The 18,409-nt window shown below is 51.0% G+C and overlaps 1 protein-coding gene across 6 annotated transcripts in view; it reads left to right on the top strand.

Annotated features, from left to right (window-relative positions):
* Positions 1-2,235: 2,235 nt before the first annotated feature.
* Positions 2,236-18,409, top strand: part of PACSIN3 (protein kinase C and casein kinase substrate in neurons 3) — a 93,462-nt gene continuing 77,288 nt past the window's right edge. For all 6 annotated transcript variants that reach the window (XM_066583353.1, XM_066583358.1, XM_066583359.1 and 3 more), the window contains exon 1: positions 2,236-2,338. The gene's annotated coding sequence lies outside the window, so the exon portion shown is untranslated. The remainder of the gene's footprint in view (positions 2,339-18,409) is intronic.

An 18,409-nucleotide genomic window follows, 5' to 3' on the forward strand; every position in this document is an offset into this window, starting at 1 on the left:
TGGCGGAGTCCCTTATTTTTAATATGTAATGGCGGCGTCTGTTATGTTCAGTATGTGGTGGTGGAGTCCCTTCTGATTACTTTGTGGTAGTGTAGCCCTTTAGGTTCAGTATTTGGTGGCGGAGTCCCTTATGTTGAGTATGTGGTGGCAGAGTCCTTCTGATCAGTATGTGGTGGTGCAGCCCTTTACGTTCAGTATGTATTGTCAAAGTCCTTTAGGTTCAGTGTGTGGTGGCGGAGTCCCTTATGTCCAGTATGTCGTGATGGAGTCCCTTATTTTGAGTATGTTGTGGCGGAGTCCCTTCTGATTACTATGTGGTAGTGTAGCCCTTTAGGTTCATTATGTGGTGGCGGAGGCCATTAGGTTCAGTATGTCGAGGAGGAGGCCCCTATGTTGAGTACGTGGTGGCGGAGTCTCTTCGATCAGTATCTGGTGGCAGAGCCCTTTAGGTTCAGCTTGTGGTGGCGTATTCCTTTAGGTTCAGTACATGGTGCTGGAGTCCCTTATGTTGAGTATGTGATGGCGGAGTCCCTTATGTTGAGTATGTGATGGCGGAGTGCATTATCTTGAGTGTGTGGTGGCGGAGTCCCTTAGGGTCAGTATGTGGTGGCGGTGCCCTTTAAGTTCAGTATGTGGTGGTGAAGTCCTTTAGGTTCAGTATGTGGTGGTGAAGTCCTTTAGGTTCAGTATGTGGTGGTGAAGTCCTTTAGGTTCAGTATGTGGTGGCGGAGTCCTTTAGGCCTAACTCTCACTGGCGGATTTGCACCGTGTAGTCCGCGATCGGCTCCCGCAGCTGAAATCCGCAGTAGTAACTGGCCATAGAAAATAATGTCTTCCGCTGTGCTCCACTCACACAAGCGGATTCGCATTGCGTATTCTAGCAGCGTAATTAAAAATGCAGCATGCTCTATTTCATCACGGATTCCGCCATGACAGGCTCTATGGATCCCTATGGAAGCGGAAGTATCGCATGCCATCCGCAATGACCAATGAGTCATTCACAGTAAGGCACAATGTTTGACATGGGGAGCTTTGTTGTCCACATGGAAGACTTACCCGCAATCTGTGACATTTAGGCTGGGTTCACACAGGGTGAATTTTCCGCGGAAATTCCGTGTGGAATTTCGCCGCGGCAAATCCGCCTGCGGCCACTAATCCCGGGATTAGCCAGCCATGTGGACGAGATTTCTCAGAAATCTCGTCCACACGGGACGGCAAATCCGCTGCGGCTAAACCGGCAGAAGCCGCTGCTGCGGCGCGGATTTGCCGACCGCAGCATGTTCATTTTTTTTCCGCTGGGGCCGTGCTCTCCTCTATGGGAGCGCCGGCCGCAGTGGAAGAGCAAGCGGCCGGGCCGCTTCAAAACCGCCGTGGGTTTTGAAACAGCGGTTCTCCCGGCGGAAATCTTGCTGTTTTTCGCTGCGGCCAAACCGCGGGATTTCCATCGGGAATCCGCCCCGTGGGAACCCAGCCTAATTGCGAGGCATATTATAATACGAACCTAATGGAGAAAGCGTGCGATGATTTGGGTGCGGTGACGTATGGGCAGGTGTGCGATAATGCCAATATCATACGGAAGAAAAACGTCAGTAAGTATGGTCTTCCTTTATGGTTCTGCAATAACTTTGTATGTTTTTGTGTTTGTTTGCCTGTGAAAACCATAGAAACACTGATGTTTTTTTCTTCTCTTTTGATGAAATGAAGAAAAAATGGCGCTGCGTGCGTGACTAATCCCGCAGTGTCGCGAAGTGGAGATGCTGGGGGAAAGCTGAAATGCCCTTATGTGTACGTCCAGCGACTCATGTCCCTTGCTCCAACAATGGGAACTCATCCGTAACTGCTGCGTGATATGTGTTTGTTGAATGCGTGTTGCAAATTTGCGCATCCAAGTGTATACTGTACGCTCTGAATGCGCAAATTATGCCGAAGCGGCACACAAAAGCCGCGTTCTCCTTCCCTGCACCAATGGGCTTGTCAAATCATGCATGTCGGGATTATTTTTTACATGACCTGCATGCGCACACGAAATCCGTGCATGTGAACGAACACAACTGCGTAGTACCGCAACGTAGTACGGCGACATTTCTAGCTACAGGTTGGGCTGGTGCGCTCCAACGCTGCATGCAGAGGTCTCAGTGCTGATAGGAAAAGCTCAATGTTTAATGGGAAGTGTGAGGGAAGCTTCCAGCTCCACAGGGAGGCGGGCGGAGGGGGAGCTTATTAATTACCGGAGAGGGAGGCGGCTTTTACTCAGGACTGAGCTGAGGGACAGGGAGACTCTGCGAGGATATCGTGCTACATAGACGGGCACAGGCCGAGCTCCCGCCGCAGCTGTACGGTAAGTGCCGCCGGTCATACGGCGCGGGCTCTGCAGTAGTAATGGGGGCTGCTAACGACCCCGACTAACGACTACGAGGGGGATGCTGTGAGGTCTGGGCGCTCATAGACTGCAATGGCAGAAGTCCCCTAAGGTGTTCTTAAAGAAACCTTCTCACAAAAACGAGCTCCGTCGTGAGGATCCGTGTAAGGAGGTGCAGTTATAAAGCAGATTTTAAGTTACTTGATTGACCGTATTGGGTGTCGTTCATGAATGGCTTTTTTTTTTTTTCCTCCTGGATAAGCGTCGCCTGATTATGTCGCAGCCGCTTCTCTTCTCTTTTTTTTTTTTTAAATCATTGACTAAAAAAATATGGCGGTTGGGCAGCGAGACGATCGGATACCGGATGTTTAGCTTTAGTATTGGCCACCGTAATCTATATATGGATTATGTGAATGCGAAAGTAGGGATAATGTCTCGCCGCCGCTGATCACTACAGAGCAAAGAATTGGTTCTATTGAAACTCTGCACAAGCCACCCAGCTTTTGACTGATCGTTCATCTCCTAGGCTGGGTTCTCACAGGGCGGATTCTCGGCGGAAATCCTGCGGTTTGACCGCAGCGAAAAACCGCAAGATTTCCGCCGGGAGAACCACTGCTGCAAAACCCGCGGCGGCTTTGAAGCGGCCCGGCCGCTCGCTCTTCCGCTGCAGCCGGCGCTTCTATAAAGGAGAGCGCAGGCGCAGCGGGAAAAAAAATGGACATGCTGCGGCTGGCAAATCCGCGCCGCAGCGGCGGCTTCTGCCGGCTTAGCCGCAGCGGATTGGCTGTCCCGTGTGGACGAGATTTCTCAGAAATCTCGTCCACATGGCTGGCTAATCCTGGGATTAGTGGCAATTCCGCACGGAATTTCCGCGGCAAATCCGCCTCGTGTGAACCCAGCCTTAGGGCGTTTTTAGCCGAGCTGCTTTATCGTTATCGCTAGCTTGTTCAGACTCAATCGAACGAGGAATCGTTACGGCTTTCACGTTATTAGTGAATGAGCCAATGAGGATTTTTATGCGGCGAGTGAAAAGCGAATAATTGTCGTTGGTCGATGGCGCATCTATAGCCTGAGCGATTGCAGTTAACATTCGCACATTTAAATGATAGCTGGATAGATACTTAATTTTTTTGCCAGACGATCCCTTTAAGGGGGTTCTTAGGATGCCAGGCAACTTTTCGTTGGCCGCCTTCACATCTGCTCTGGAACCGCGGAGGTTTCGTCGCAGATCTGGCTCACATGCTGGGCGGCTGAGTGGGAAACAAACGGCCCCCGTTATAGTCAATGGGCATTTGGCACTAAGCTGGAGCCACGAGGATTCCCCGAATGGAGCAGGAAAACGTAATCTTTGCTGCAAATGTGAAAGCTACTCTATTACTTGCAGCCCCGTGGTCATCCTGGCCTTGATTATGCTGCTGCTGCTGCTGCCTCCTGACCGCTGCAGGTGCCTTTCTCCTAGCATCAAGGCTCCCAACCTCTGAGTGGTGATGCCAGGAGAAGGGCAACTGTTCCACAATAAAGACTGGGAGGACCTCAGGGCCATAGCGTTGAGGTCTGTCCTTACCGGGCAGAGGACAGGTAAGTACTGCTGCTTTTATTAACAGGTCTAGATCCATTTAAGTTTCCTGGCCCCCAGACAGCCCAATTGTTGGAAGGTTTGTTGAAATCAGTATTTTCCATTCCGATTCCAATTTTGACAGGATTGGCCTACTGTCCACTCATGGGGGAGATGAGGATCAGGCTGTTGGATTTCAACATGTCGTGGTGTTTTTGGGGTGAGACTCTATGCGTTGGTGGGTATAGCAGGGCAATACTATAAACTTTGAGGTCTGTTACAAGTGAGTAGAGTGAAGTAGGTCAGGTAACTGTTCATTTGAAGTAGCGCACGTGGGTATATGGCGGATTACCATGTAGCAGGGATAATATCCTGAGATACAGATGCGACTACCTGTTTGTGCTTGTGAGAATAGAGCATTTGTGTTTGGCATTAGGCTTGCCTGCAAGTTGGATTATAGTGACATACCGTTTCCCCAAAAATAAGACCTACCCCGAAAATAAGCCCTAGCATTATTATTCAAGATTTTTGAGAATACAGAATTATATTTCAGGCATTTTTGAGGATGCTTGAACTATAAGCCCTACTCCAAAATTAAGCCCTAGTTACAGTTAATAAAAAAAGTCAATGTAAATAGTGTCCAGGCAGCTATACATGTAAGGGTATATAGGAAACTGTCCGATTTATGCTGTTGATAGACTGTAACAATTGTTTGTTTTGGTAAAGGATGACTTTGTAATCAGAATGTTGCGGTCTGACATGTAAGGCCACATTTACATCGGATCTGAGATCACTTCCTAGGCGGAGTGGCGCAGCATGCTGCTCTATTTCATCTGGAGGGCGTAACAGGAGTTGAACAGACCCCTTAAGGCTGCCTGTCCACGGGTGCTGTGATATTCCGTGGCGGAGATCCGCCACCGGGGAGCAGGAGCCAGCTGACGGATCTCTGCAGTGAGCTATCTGACAAATAGGCTGACCGCGGAGAATCGTGGCAATTCGCAGCATGCTGCGATTTGCCACCCGCGAGCGGAGAATCGCTATAATTCTCCGCTTGTGTACAGGGAGGGCTGTACTTTCCATAGCCACGCTTTGGAAAGCGTTTACTGCATTCCCCGTGGCTGGATTATCGCCGCGGGGAACACAGTGAAAATTCACTCTTAGACAGGAGCCCTTATAGTCAATGTGGTTTGGCGCCATTTGATTCTTTCGTAGCACGGATTCGCTGATCCAGGGGCTGCCGTAATAAAGCAGAAGCCCAAGCTGCAGCTTGGATGTGGTCTAAATTGTTCCACATCCGTTTTCTTGGGGTACGTTCTCACGGCGGAGTCCATGTCCGTTTTTTCAGCACAGATTGTACCTTGTGTGGAATCGTGTCGAAGTGACGGGTGGCTGCAGAAACCTCTACATTCCGCGTGGATTCTCTTCGAAAGTAATGGAAGGTTTGATGTGGATTCATTCCATATGAAATCCTCTGCAGATTTTTTTCCCATGAACAGAACCTTAGGGACTGTTCACATTAGAAGTTAACCACTATGTTTTTATACCACAAGGGGTTAACTTGGTAATCGTGGTACAACCCCCTTTAACGTATACATCAAATATGTTTTTCCAGCATATACGTTTAAAGGTGATCAGTGGGAGTCACAGCAGTGAGAACCCCACCTATCCCAAGAACTGTTCCCTTGTCCCCCTCTTGGCACTGCCTCAACCTGCAGGGGCCGACCATGTGCGCTGCCGCTCCATTCATTTCTATGGAGCTGATGGAAATAGCTGAGCGCTTGTACTTTGCCTTCTCCAGCAGTCCCATTAACTCTTTGCAATCCAATTTTGGATTCAGGGTTTCCTAGGGGGCTTTCTCTTTCTGCCATCATACAATGGTGCCATCTGCTGGCTAGAGCCAGGACTGCGGTATTGAACATGCTGGAGAGGCCCCCCGACAACAGAGCGGCTAGTAATGTACAGTAAGAATACCCTGCCGGATGTCTTCTGACCTCAGAGCTGTACAGCCTTCAATCAGAATGTCTTTAGACGTCAGTGGATTGGAAAGGGTTAAAAATGAATGAAGTGGCCCAAGGCATACATAAATGCAGCTTCATTCCGTCTCTGTGCGAGAGCTTGCAGTGAGGAGAATAGGGGGTCACAAGACACCCAATCTAGGATTGGTGGGGGGTCTTAGCGGTGAGACCCCCACTGATCAGACTACAGGTGATAAGTGTATTCTGGTACAGCCCCTTTAAACATACATGAAACTCCTGAGAAGCGCCCCTTAGAGGCCGGGCTGTGAAGTTGGTAGGAATGTGCTGACTCCAACTTCGGCTTTACAATAAAAATGAAATGGTATATATTAATGCATAATTAGCCCGATGTGAGACTTTTATTGCAGTGAATGTATCACTAATTAAAGGGAGTCGTTTATATGAAGTCGGAATGTGCAGAAATAGAAGTCAAAAGCTTGGCTTGGGCTGCTTCACACCTGCGTTGGGCTCAGTTCGGGGTTTCCCTCTCGCTCTGCTCCGTTTTTGGATGAGAGAAACTGAAACAACGCTGAAAAAAGAGCTATTTTATTTTATTATTTTTTTACACCAATTAAATGGAGTTGTGCAATCAACCCCCCCCCCCCCCCCCCCAAAAAAAAAATCCTAACAAAACAAACAAATGGAAGCCTTTCCGTTTGCCTTTGTCTTGGAGGCGATCGGTGGGGTGTCACTGAAAGGGCACATGGTTATACAAGCAGAGTAATCAATGTAGGGTGGAGTAAGCTAATACTTCTGTGTTCCTTGTGGGTTGCAGCAAAGTAACACCTTCCTGGTGCCGACATGTTGTATGCAGTGAATCCTCTACACAATCGGCCCTCATGTCCACAGGGAAAATCAGGCCTACTACGGATTCTCCATGGAGAATCCGCAGCGGGTCCCTCCTGCCCCGCGGACATGAGGGCTGAAAATAAGAATAAACTTACCTGCTCGGACCGGGCAGATCTTCTCTTCTTCGCGGCCGGATCTTCTTTCTTTGCCGGGCACATCTGCTGGGCCGAAGAAAGAAGATCCGGCCGCGAAGAGGAGAAGAGCTGCCCGGTCCGCTGCGGGTAAGTTTATTCTTATTTTAGGTCTCCCGAGGATCCGGACGGCTTCCATAGTCTTCAATAGAAGCCTGCGGGAGCCGTCCCCGTGGGAGACCCGCATGAAAATGCAGCATGTCCATTTTTTTCATGCGCCATATTTTTTTTAATTCATTTTTATTGACCATCCGCGGGTATTTACCCTCGGGTGGTCAATGCATCCCTATGGGGTGCGGATCCGCGTGCGGGAGAACCGCTGCGGATTTTAATTCTTCTTTTCCCCGTGGACATGAGGCCTTATATCGGGGTATTGTATACGCAGGCGTTCCCTGATCTATCGCTGTGTTTATGGCCGCCTGCAGACGGGCGGAAATTCTGAGGTGGGATTCCCCGCAGAATTTCCGCTCGATACACGCCTGCATAGGATTGCATTACAACACGCAATCCTATGCAGACGACCGCGGTTTGTCTGCGCGAAATCCCGCGCAGAAAACAAACCGCAGCATGCTCTAATTCTGTACACACACAGAAACGTCACTCACCGGCCGCCGACTCCGCTCTGCGCGTGCGCCGACTGCCCGGCACATGAAAGAGCCGGAGCTGCGGGAGTGGGTGAGTTCCGCGCTGCTTTCTGCAGGCGCTCGGGTCGGGTCTGGCTGCGAGAATTCTCGCAGCCGGATCCGACCCAGCCGTTTGCAGGCGGCCTATAATTGAGCCCGTTAATTGTTTCCAACAGTCCCGTCCCTGTCCCCCCCCCCCCCAAAAAAAAGACCAGAAAAGAACAGTTGCTGGACAACTTGCCCCTTTTGCTAAAAGAGGCGCAGTACTTACCTGTTCCCTGACACTGTGATATAGCACTGCAGTCCCGCTGTGGTCCCAGCTGTTGTTGTGAAAGAGGTCACCGGAAGCAAGGTGACAGCTAGTGTTGCCACTCGTTCCCCTGGCATCATATTCCTGTAGTCCGGAAACATGATGTTGCAACATTTGATTGGCTGCAGCAGTCACCTGACGTCCGATAACGAAATCTGTCATAAACACCGGGACCACAGCGGGATTGGATAGTGCCAATAGTTTAAAGGTAGGTACTGCGCCTCTAGTATTGGCACAGGGGTGTTATGTTATCCAATAACGGAACGACCTCTCTAAAGCGCAACACCACGTCTTGACATGACATCACTAACAACAGCTGGATGTGGGTGTGATAAGTTGGCAGCGGGTCCTGTATCTCTAGAGGGATCTTGAACTTATTGGGGGTATTGAGGTTTGCACCCTCTTGCAGGAGTATTTTGGGTTGGTGGCTGTAGCTAGGTCACCTTGAATTGTCCTTTAAAGCCCGGCTACTGCTAGGAGTTCAGCGCTACTAGCGGAGTATAGAGATTTACAACATGTCATTTTATGGTGGCTTTATCTTGTTATAGTGGCGGTGTCCTTTTTTTTTTTTTTGCGGCAAGCTGATTAATGGCACTACTGTTTGTTTGACGTTATTACTTTTTTGGTGGGGGGAGGGGGAGATGGTAAAAACAAAACTCAAGAACTGTTAAAAAAAAAAAAAAAAAAAAAATTCACTCGTTAGTAAAAGTAACCCAATTTTCTTATCTGATCAGCGCGATCGCTTTGTTGCCGCGTTTTATACAGATTTTATGTAATATTTTAGCGTATTTAAAACTTGTTTAAACAAGAACTGTTGAATCTGCAGCACCGCATTCTAAGGCCTCCTGTCCACGGGCGGATCACATTCTACACGCGGGAGCCCGCAGCGAAATCAGACCCTGCCCCCCACGGCCGAGGACACTGCAGGACTTCAACTTACCCATCCAGGTCTTAATTTTCTTCACTGCAGATGTGTGTAGCAGCGCCGCCGCACATGCCCAATGGACGTGTTTTTTTTTTCTTTTTTTTTCTTTTAAACTGCTTTCCCGTGGAATCCGTGGCCTGTCCTCAATTCAATTGTGGATGGGCTGTGGATCGTACGGCTTCCATTGACTTCAATGGTAGCCGTCTGTGCGGGAACCGCACTGAAATGGAACATGCTGTTTTTTGGGGTTTTTTCCCCAGACAAAAATTAAACCCGCATGCTTCATTTAATTTGCAGACGCCCGCATGTCCCTATGGGCGGCTTGATTTGCGGGTTCGTAAATGAAACCCGCCCATGTCCACTCTCACGCACCGTTTTGCTGCGTTTGTGTGTCTTTTGTGTGTTTGCTTGTTTATACTGTGTATTTTTTATTTTTGCTCCATAACGCAGACAAGTGACTTTTTTTTTCTCCTCACGTTGAGTTAGTGACCTGCGTAAAAAAGAAACCAAAAAAAAAAACCTGTGCAACTGCATATTTACTGCATTTTTTTTACACACGCCGTTCCTTTTGATGGGTGATTTAGCGCGTGAAATATGCACTGAAATGCCAAAAATAGGACGTGCTGCATGCGATTTTGCATCTAGAAACGCTGTTGAGGCCCCACTGAAATACATGGGGCTTTAGTGCTGAGTATTGCGCGTGTGCGAAAAATGTGCGTAATATACAGTATACGCTTAAGTGAGTGGCCCAAGACCCGTAACCTTTTTTCCCTCCGGCAGCAGGGCGCTGTGGGGCGTGGTGTTTGCAGGAAGAGGTGTAGTTTTTATTGGTACCATTTTGATGTACTCGTGACTCTTGGGCTTCCGTTTATTGGGCTCAGTTCACACCAGGCAGGATTCCTGCGGAAATTCTGCTACATTTAGGCTGGGTTCACACAGTGCGGATTTGCCGCGGTTTTGCTGTGGATTGTCGTTGCATATCCACACTGCGGCAAAACCGCTGCGTTTGCAGTGCAATGCAGCACAAATGAGATTTGCCAAAAAGCTGTTCTCACAGTGTGGATTTTTTCCGCACAGCCGCAGTGCGGAAATGCAACTGCGGCGCGGTTTTCAAAGATGCAGCATGTTCATTCTACAGTCTTTTCCGCAGCGCTTTTTTGTCCATAGACCTCTATGGATGCAGCCAAATCCGCACCAAATACGCCGCAAAAAGTAAAAAAAGCACTGCGGAAAAAAACGCTTGCGGATTTTTCCGAACGAAAATCCGCAGAAAAATCTGCAAGCCCAAATTAACCTTTGAAGCGGTTTTGCTGCAGAAGCAGTTCTTCTGCAGCAAAACCGTGGCAAATCCGCCCTGTGTGAACCCAGCCTTACAGTAGCAGCAAAGTGGAAAACCTTGTCTACGGGCTGCGGAAATAACCATCAGAAAACCCGTGTGGAAACTGACTTGCAGCGCAAAATTCAAGTCCGCGACATCGCAATTTTGTCACCATCTACATGGCAAAATTTACCTTCTCCATAAGGGGGGGCGGGTCCCACACAGGAAATCGCGATAAAACCGGTACTAAATGGTAGGCATTCCGCGACTGATCTGCAGCGCTATGTCTGCTCTGGACATCCCACTGGCTGGGGGACCCCTCTCTTATGTGGTGTGACAAGCCCTTTAAAAGACTGGGGGCACCTTTTACTTACCTATAGTTCGTTTAACCTGTACCCAAAAAAACATAACAACACAACTTCTTGCTGAAAATTGTGGGTTGGCCACAGCTTTATTAAATAATACCAAACATATATATTAACTTTACTCTTTAATTTAACTTTACTAACTTTTCTAACTCTAAACCTCCCATGCCTAACTGAAACTCTTGTCAAAAACTGTAACGGCCCAGAGGACGTTCGTAAGCCCCTATACATGGGCCTGTAAACCTTCCTATTGCGCCGTAGCCCGCATGGGAAGCTCCCGGCCATACCTCCTGCTGTGACAACTTCCTACCTACTCCTACTTCCTTACAACCAATCCCCCTTTTTACCCTCCCCTGGGCGGGCGGGTGGGCGTTTCTTCTCTAGCGCTCCTTCTCTCTCGCTGACTCACACCTAACTGCTTTCCCGCTCCCCCGCTCTCGTCTTTTCCTGCCTGTAGCTCCTCCCCTTCCTTCTAAACCCTCACTATTTTGAATCTCCCTCACCTTTTCGCCCCGCCCCCAGTCCCACGCCGCCTCGCTAAACGCTTTGCTGCATACAAGACTGGGGGCACCTTTTACTTACCTATAGTTCGTTTAACCTGTACCCAAAAAAACATAACAACACAACTTCTTGCTGAAAATTGTGGGTTGGCCACAGCTTTATTAAATAATACCAAACATATATATTAACTTTACTCTTTAATTTAACTTTACTAACTTTTCTAACTCTAAACCTCCCATGCCTAACTGAAACTCTTGTCAAAAACTGTAACGGCCCAGAGGACGTTCGTAAGCCCCTATACATGGGCCTGTAAACCTTCCTATTGCGCCGTAGCCCGCATGGGAAGCTCCCGGCCAAGCGGCATGCGCCATACACCTATGGCGCGTACCGCCCCCCCCCGCCAACCCTCTCCAGTGCCATCTCGACTCCGTCCTGCAGTCCGGACAAAAAGGTGTCCAAACCCACCTCATTGAGGTGCACGCCGTCCATCCTCAAGGCCCCTTTTTCCCTGTCCTCCAGCTCCCAGTGGCGGACTGCCACTCCACCCATCGATTGCACAAAACGAGACATGCGCAAGTTTATGACCTTCCTTACACGTTCGATGGCGTCCGTGTTCCTGGCCCCTCTCCAAACTCTCCGAGCCACTATGTCCGACCAAACCAGGGTGCAGTCATTAAAACAGTCCCGGAAACGAAGCAAATCCTGCTTCATGAGTACCAACAAGTCATTCATTTTCGTGCATCCTAAATCGTTCCCCCCGGCATGAACGACCAGTATAACCTTCCGGGGGGTCCACTTGCTAATTCTTAGCACCAGTTGTAGCAAACGGGGCCAAAGCAGCCCCCGCACTCCCACCCAATTTACCAACGCTCCGCTCAAACCCAAGTTCCTGCCCATGGGTCGTGTTGCCGCTCTCCTCTCTGCCCAATATATGAAGGAGTGTCCAATGATCCACACATGCCATGGCTCGTGCACTGCAATAGAGAGGTGATATAGCAAAACAACAAACCCAACATATTTAAAACATATAACCGACGAAACATCCACGCTTCTACACTGCCTCTCAATCCTCACCTACTTCAATCACCCGATCTGGTCTAACATAAGACTTATAGGCCTGCGATTTCCATCTTCCTAACTTTTTTAAACCCTCTTCTGACATGCCGTGCGCTTCCGCAGTCGTAGCGGCCCCGATCCTGAACGAGTGGGTTCCAAATTCCATCGGATTTAGTCCCAACTCCCTCAGCGCCGAACGCAACACTGCCGCAAACTGAAAACGGGTAAGCGGTGCCCCCGATGCGTGTGCTAAAAAATTGTCCACCGCTGGGCGCTTTGCGATAAAAAGCCTCAGTATGCCCACCGGGCACCATCTATCCTGCAGACTGCTAATGGACAGCCATTCGCCTCTACCGTACAAATCCGTTTTAGACTTTCTGACACAGACTTTAACCGTTGATTCCGTGGCAATCACGTCCCTTTGCCCCAAGCCACCCGATTTTGCCTTGCTCGCCGGGACCAGCTCGCCGATGCGCAGTGCCGCGAAAAAAGCGAGCGCAAAGGCTGCTCTAAATAACGACACTTCAAATGCATCCGAGCACACTTTTTCCAATGCCTGAAACAACTTAAATAGCAATTTTTTCGTAATGGGTCGCCGTGCATCCACGCCCGCCTTCTCCTTTTTCCAACCTCGGATAATCTGCTGGAACACAAATTCCTTTGTCACGTCTGCCATACCATGTAACTTCAATAGGAAGGCCACCCCTGCCAGCTGTTTTTTGGCCACATACACGGACGACCCATTATCCCGCACTTTTGCCAATAAGTCCAACGTTGCCGCCCTTGCTCTAGCACCTCCTACTACCGTTCCTCCTACCACACTCAACCACGCTGCCCAAACCGCATTATAGCTTTTCCACGTTGACCCAGACACCGATGATTCCACCAGCCTCAGCAGCTCTCCTCGGCCAGGTTCCACAAGGAAGGCGGGCACCGTACCCCTTCGGCATCCGCCTCTGGGTGCCGCTCCCTGAACCGGTCCATCTGTGAACGAGAGAGTGCATCAGCCGCTCCGTTGTCACAACCCGGGACATGTTTTGCACGCAAATAAATGTTACTTTGTAAACACCGCAATACCACGTGTCTCAACAATGCCAACACCGGCGGTGACGCTGACGTTTGCTTGTTTATGGTGTGCACCACCGCCGCATTGTCAGACCAAAAGCAAATCTTCCGGTCCCGTAATTCTGGTTCCCATACCTCGATGGCCACCACCACCGGAAAGAATTCCAGCAACGTGATATTTTTTGTCCAACCTCTCTCTTTCCATAGCATCGGCCAGGGTTCCCTGCACCAATGGGTTGTAAAAATTACGCCGAAACCGCCCGATCCCGCCGCATCGGCGAACAAACTGATCGCCGGGCTTTCCACATCCTCCTTTGGGCACACCACCTGCCCGTTGAAGGACTGGAGGAAAACCCTCCATATGTGCAGGTCTGTCCTGATTCCTGCTGTTACCCGTATGAAGTGATGCGGCTCGCGAACTCCCACCGTCGCTAAGGACAATCTTCTGGAAAAAACCCGCCCCATCGGAATAACCTTGCACGCGAAGTTCAACAAGCCCAAGAGACTCTGCATCTGGCGCAGCGTCACTTTCCTGCAGTGGGCCACGTCCCCCACCGCTTGGCGCAGCTTTGCGACTTTATCCGCCGGTAGCCGAAAAACCATGTTTTCCGAATCGATCTCGATGCCTAAGAAGGTCAGGCACGTGACCGGACCCGCTGTTTTTTCTGCCGACAGCGGGACCCCCGCTAAACGCATCAGCCTTTGAAAATTCGCCAATAGGAAACCGCAATCGCCCGATGTCTCCGAACCGACGAACAAGAAATCGTCCAGGTAATGTATCACCGATGAGATGCCCGTTTCATAACGAACCATCCATTCCAAGAACGAACTAAACAATTCGAAAAAATAACATGAAATGGAGCATCCCATCGGCAAACACATGTCCACGAAAAACCTGTCTTCGATCCTACAGCCGAGCAAATGAAAGCAGTCGGGGTGAACCGGAAGCAGCCGGAAAGCCGATTCTATGTCGGTTTTTGCCAGCTGTGCAAACCTGCCCGCCGACCTCACTAAACGTACCGCGCAGTCGAACGACGTGTAAGCTACTGCTGCCTCTGCCTTCGAAATACCATCATTTACCGATCCCCCACTTGGGAACGATAAATGATGGATGAGCCGAAACTTTCCGGATTCCTTCTTAGGCACGAGGCCCAACGGGGATACCCGTAAATTTTCGAATGGAGGAACATTAAAGGGGCCAGCCATACGGCCCAGCTGCACTTCCTTCATCACCTTCTCCGTCACCAACTCAATGTCGTCTCTTGCCGACTTCAAGTTAGGACATAACGTCGTTATCTGTTGCTCATAAAAAGGTATTCTAAAGCCCTCCAAAAAACCCGCTCTAATGATTTTTGCTTCCTGTTTCCTGTGGTATCTGTCTAACCACGGATCCAGGAAGCGGCTTCTCACCGGTGTTCGCATGGGCGCTGGCGCCGCCCACCACGGGCGTTGCTCTCTGTTTGCGGAAGCAGCGCACTGCTGCGTGCTGTCCCCCGCAAACCGAGCATTCGTGTCTAAACTTGCAGGTGGCGTAAAACCTGCAATGGCCCTCGTTGTATAACCAACAAGAGCCGTTTGGTCTAGAGGAGGCCGCGGGCTGCTGGGATGTGCCCCCCGCGGCTGCCCCTGGAAAGGACGCCTTGGCCGGACGCTGCGCTAAAATTAGTTGTATCCACACATCAGTGGCCTTAGAAGCCCAACTGATGTGGCTCTTTCCCGAAATGCGACGCCTAAAGTCCTCGTCGTAGCGCCACCAGGCCGCACCCCCGTGCAGCCGATAAGCGCTATAGATGGTGTTTAAGTACACCATCATTTCCGGACCTTTTGCGGGCTGGTGCTGGCACATAACGTGTACCATCACCATATACGCCTGCAACCAGTTACCGAAGGTCTTTGCAATTTTGGGCTTTTTGTCAGAACCGCGCTCTGACCCACGCTCCTTATCGACCATCACGTGGTCCGCCGAAAGCAAGGACCATATATCTATATACGAACCACTCCTAATCTTCTCCAGCAACTCATCCGTCAGACCCACCCCCAATGGGGCGACACCACAATACATTGAATCACCAAACTGTAAACCAATTGACGGGTCTATTTCCGAACCCGCTGCTGAGCTACCACCGGTGCTACCCACAGGCGGGCCTGAACCCCCTGGAGCGCAGGACACTAAAAGCCCTCTTTTTTGTTCTATCCGGCTCAGCAGCGACCGCAACAACTCTACTACATCATTCCTCTCCGCACCCGCTGCGGGATCCATAAAACATTTTATCAAATCATACATTTCGGACTCACCAGCTGGACCGACCTCCGGCGTTGCCAAGGGTGTTGTCCCCGCTGCTCCGCTCCCGCGGCTCCTGACCGATTCATATCCGGGCTGATGCACTGCCGTATACAGTGCCCTTCCTTCGCTGTGTGGTTGCGACGTGCCAGGCTGTTCCCGCCTTGAGCGACTGTGCTCGTGGTCTCGCCACCGTTGCCGTTCCCGGTCCTCGCGATAGAGGGATAACTGCGGGTCCGACTGCCGAGGCTGTTCCACCAATCGCTGCGGTTCCTCTAGCCCGCTGCTGCTACTTGACTCGCGGCCCCTTTCCCTGCCTACGCATGCCAAGCCTGACTGCTGCGCTCGTTGCCGCTCTAAACGCTCCTGCCTCTCCTGCCTGGCTCGCGCCTTCTGCCTCTGCCTTGCCCCTTGGCCCTGCCGCTTGGAGCTCCTGCGCGGGGGCTGGGGTTGTGGGTAAGTGTAATCAGAATATTCAGCTTGCGGGGCAGTGTATCGTGGGTTAACATAACACCGACGGTAGGAAACCGTCGGTTCGTTAAGGTCATAGAATGGCATCTGGCCCGGAGGCTGCTGCCTCCCCATGGCTGTATCCTGTGAAGGGGTTGCTACGTGCCGGGGTGACTGCAGCTGTACGCTAGGCCTGCTGGCGGGAAAATGCTGTCGCCTCCTTGCCCCCCTCCCCCTCCCTGTGTGGCCTTCCTCTTCGGAACTAGCTGGTTCCCCTATGGGCTCCCCCAAACTGCTCCCCCCCTCCCTACTGCTGCTGTACTCGCTACTAAAAATCTCCGGACTATGTGTAGGGGGGTTATATGCAGGCCTGCTGGCTGCTTTTTCCTTTCCCTTTCCCCTACCTTTGCCTCCTGTGTGCCTGCCTGGGCCAAAGCTGCTGCACACCTCGTGCGCTACCCTCCCCCCCCACGTGCTGGGCCGCCATCTTGGGAGGACGAGCGGCCTAACCGCGCGCTTCCCTGCCGCTCTTCGCTCGGCCTGAGCTCACCTGCTGCCGCCGTCGTTGTCCTGCGCCCGGATGCGCGCTCATGACGATGCCCGGAGCCAGTCCCCGTTGCCGAAGTCCGTCCTCGGCCTTCGGTGTCCCCGCTGGCCGCCGACCGTAGGGCCTGTGCTGCCGGTCTCTCTGCCGCGCGCCGAGGTGCCGGCGCCCCTCCTCCGCCGGGGCTACCGGACCCTCTCGGGCAATCGCCGGCACGGCTGTCCCTCCGCCCCCCCCTCTTCCTTGCTGGGCTCGGGCTGAGCCTTACCGGCGGCTGCTTCCGTCTCCTCGGCCGGCCTCGCGGAGCCTCTTCTTGAATGCCGACATCTTCTCCCGATTCCTGGCGACGTTCCTCTTGCCCGGTGTTCGTTGCTTGGACCGCTGGTGTCTGGCATGCCGCCAGCAGCTCCTCGAGCCACCGGGTCCCGTCTTTTCTCACCGCTTCCTTGATCAGGCCTTGCAAGTCCTCCATATTTGTAATCCAAGGGAAAAACTTTTCCTCTGGGCTGGCGCTGGAAAGAAACTCTCCCGATAGTCCCGCACTCTCTTCGCCTCCTCGGCCTGTACTTCCACTCGATAATCCCGCTCTACTCCTTTCGCCGTCTGCCCTCTTCCACACGCTGGTCCCGGTCCTCCTTTTCTTCTTCTCTGGCGTCCTCTTCCACCCGACACTCCTGGCTTTCTCCGGCCGTCTCTTCACTCCGCTCTCACCGTTCTTCACGCAGTCTTTCACTTCTATTCCCGTTTCTTCTCTAGCGCTCCTTCTCTCTCGCTGACTCACACCTAACTGCTTTCCCGCTCCCCCGCTCTCGTCTTTTCCTGCCTGTAGCTCCTCCCCTTCCTTCTAAACCCTCACTATTTTGAATCTCCCTCACCTTTTCGCCCCGCCCCCAGTCCCACGCCGCCTCGCTAAACGCTTTGCTGCATACAAACACCTTCAGTGCCTTGAACTGGTTGATAACAGGGAACGATAGACTGCATGTACAGAATATGGTGATATTTTATGTTTTCCGACTCTTGGCTTTCGGTTCTTTACAGTTTGCAGAAAGTTTGGAATGTTATTTGCTCAGTTTTGTAAATAAGGTTGCAGCACATGTTGAAGTTTCCGTACACCTTCCCTGCCAAGATCGAGCGATGGTGGGCATGTGGTTTATCTGAGTGACATTTTGGATGTTACTGTTACAGGACATGCTTGGAGGTCTTAAAGTGGTATTCTCATAACCTCGGTGGGGGTCTGACCTCTCGGACCCTTCTGATATGGGAGATCTTTATCTGCTTTGGGAATGAGTGGGCATGTAGAAACCAATATGCCTGATCTTTCTTGCCACAGTTTGGCCAATGTCCATGTAACATGGATGGCCAAGGTTTGCTAACATAACCCCACGGCTGGTGAAGAGTGAAGTCATGTTGGTCGCTGACTTCCTAGCAGAGGAGCTGTTATGGGGCCGCGATGCCAATCTATTCTGCAGGCATGGTCAGGGTATGAGGTTTATTTTCCTCTTCCTTAATGCTCTTCAGTCGGACCTATATACCAGTAAGGGCTCATCCACATAAGTGTAATGGATTCCATTCACCTGCGGGTATACAGACTCGGCCAGAACGAATCAGTCATGTGACCGCACAGATCCGTTACCTGTATTAGGGTTAGTCTGGCTCCCATTATACTCGCTGGTATTTTCTTGGACAGAATAGTGCGCCATTTTGTCATGGTTTAGCGGAAATCTGCTATGGGGGTTCGAACAGACGCCGTGACGCAGATGTGACCCAAACTTTAAAGTTCACAACCCTCAAGTGGTTCTTCAATGTATTTGGAGAATGCAACGTTTCCTAGCCTGGTGAATTGTGGATTACTTAATCTTTACTTGTGTTGTTGTTTATTTATTTTTTTTTAACCCCTTGATGTGCTTGAGGTTTATTTCTTTCTGTGCTCTAGGCAAAACTCCAAAGACTTAGTGTTGCTTCACTTTGCAGCTACTGTAGCCGTTCTAAGCACATGATGGCTTGTGCCGCGTATACAGGAGCGTAACTATAGAGGGTGCAGGGGATGCGGTTGCACCCGGGC

This window comes from Eleutherodactylus coqui, chromosome 11 (genome assembly GCF_035609145.1).
Source record: "Eleutherodactylus coqui strain aEleCoq1 chromosome 11, aEleCoq1.hap1, whole genome shotgun sequence".
NCBI lineage: Eukaryota > Metazoa > Chordata > Amphibia > Anura > Eleutherodactylidae > Eleutherodactylus > Eleutherodactylus coqui.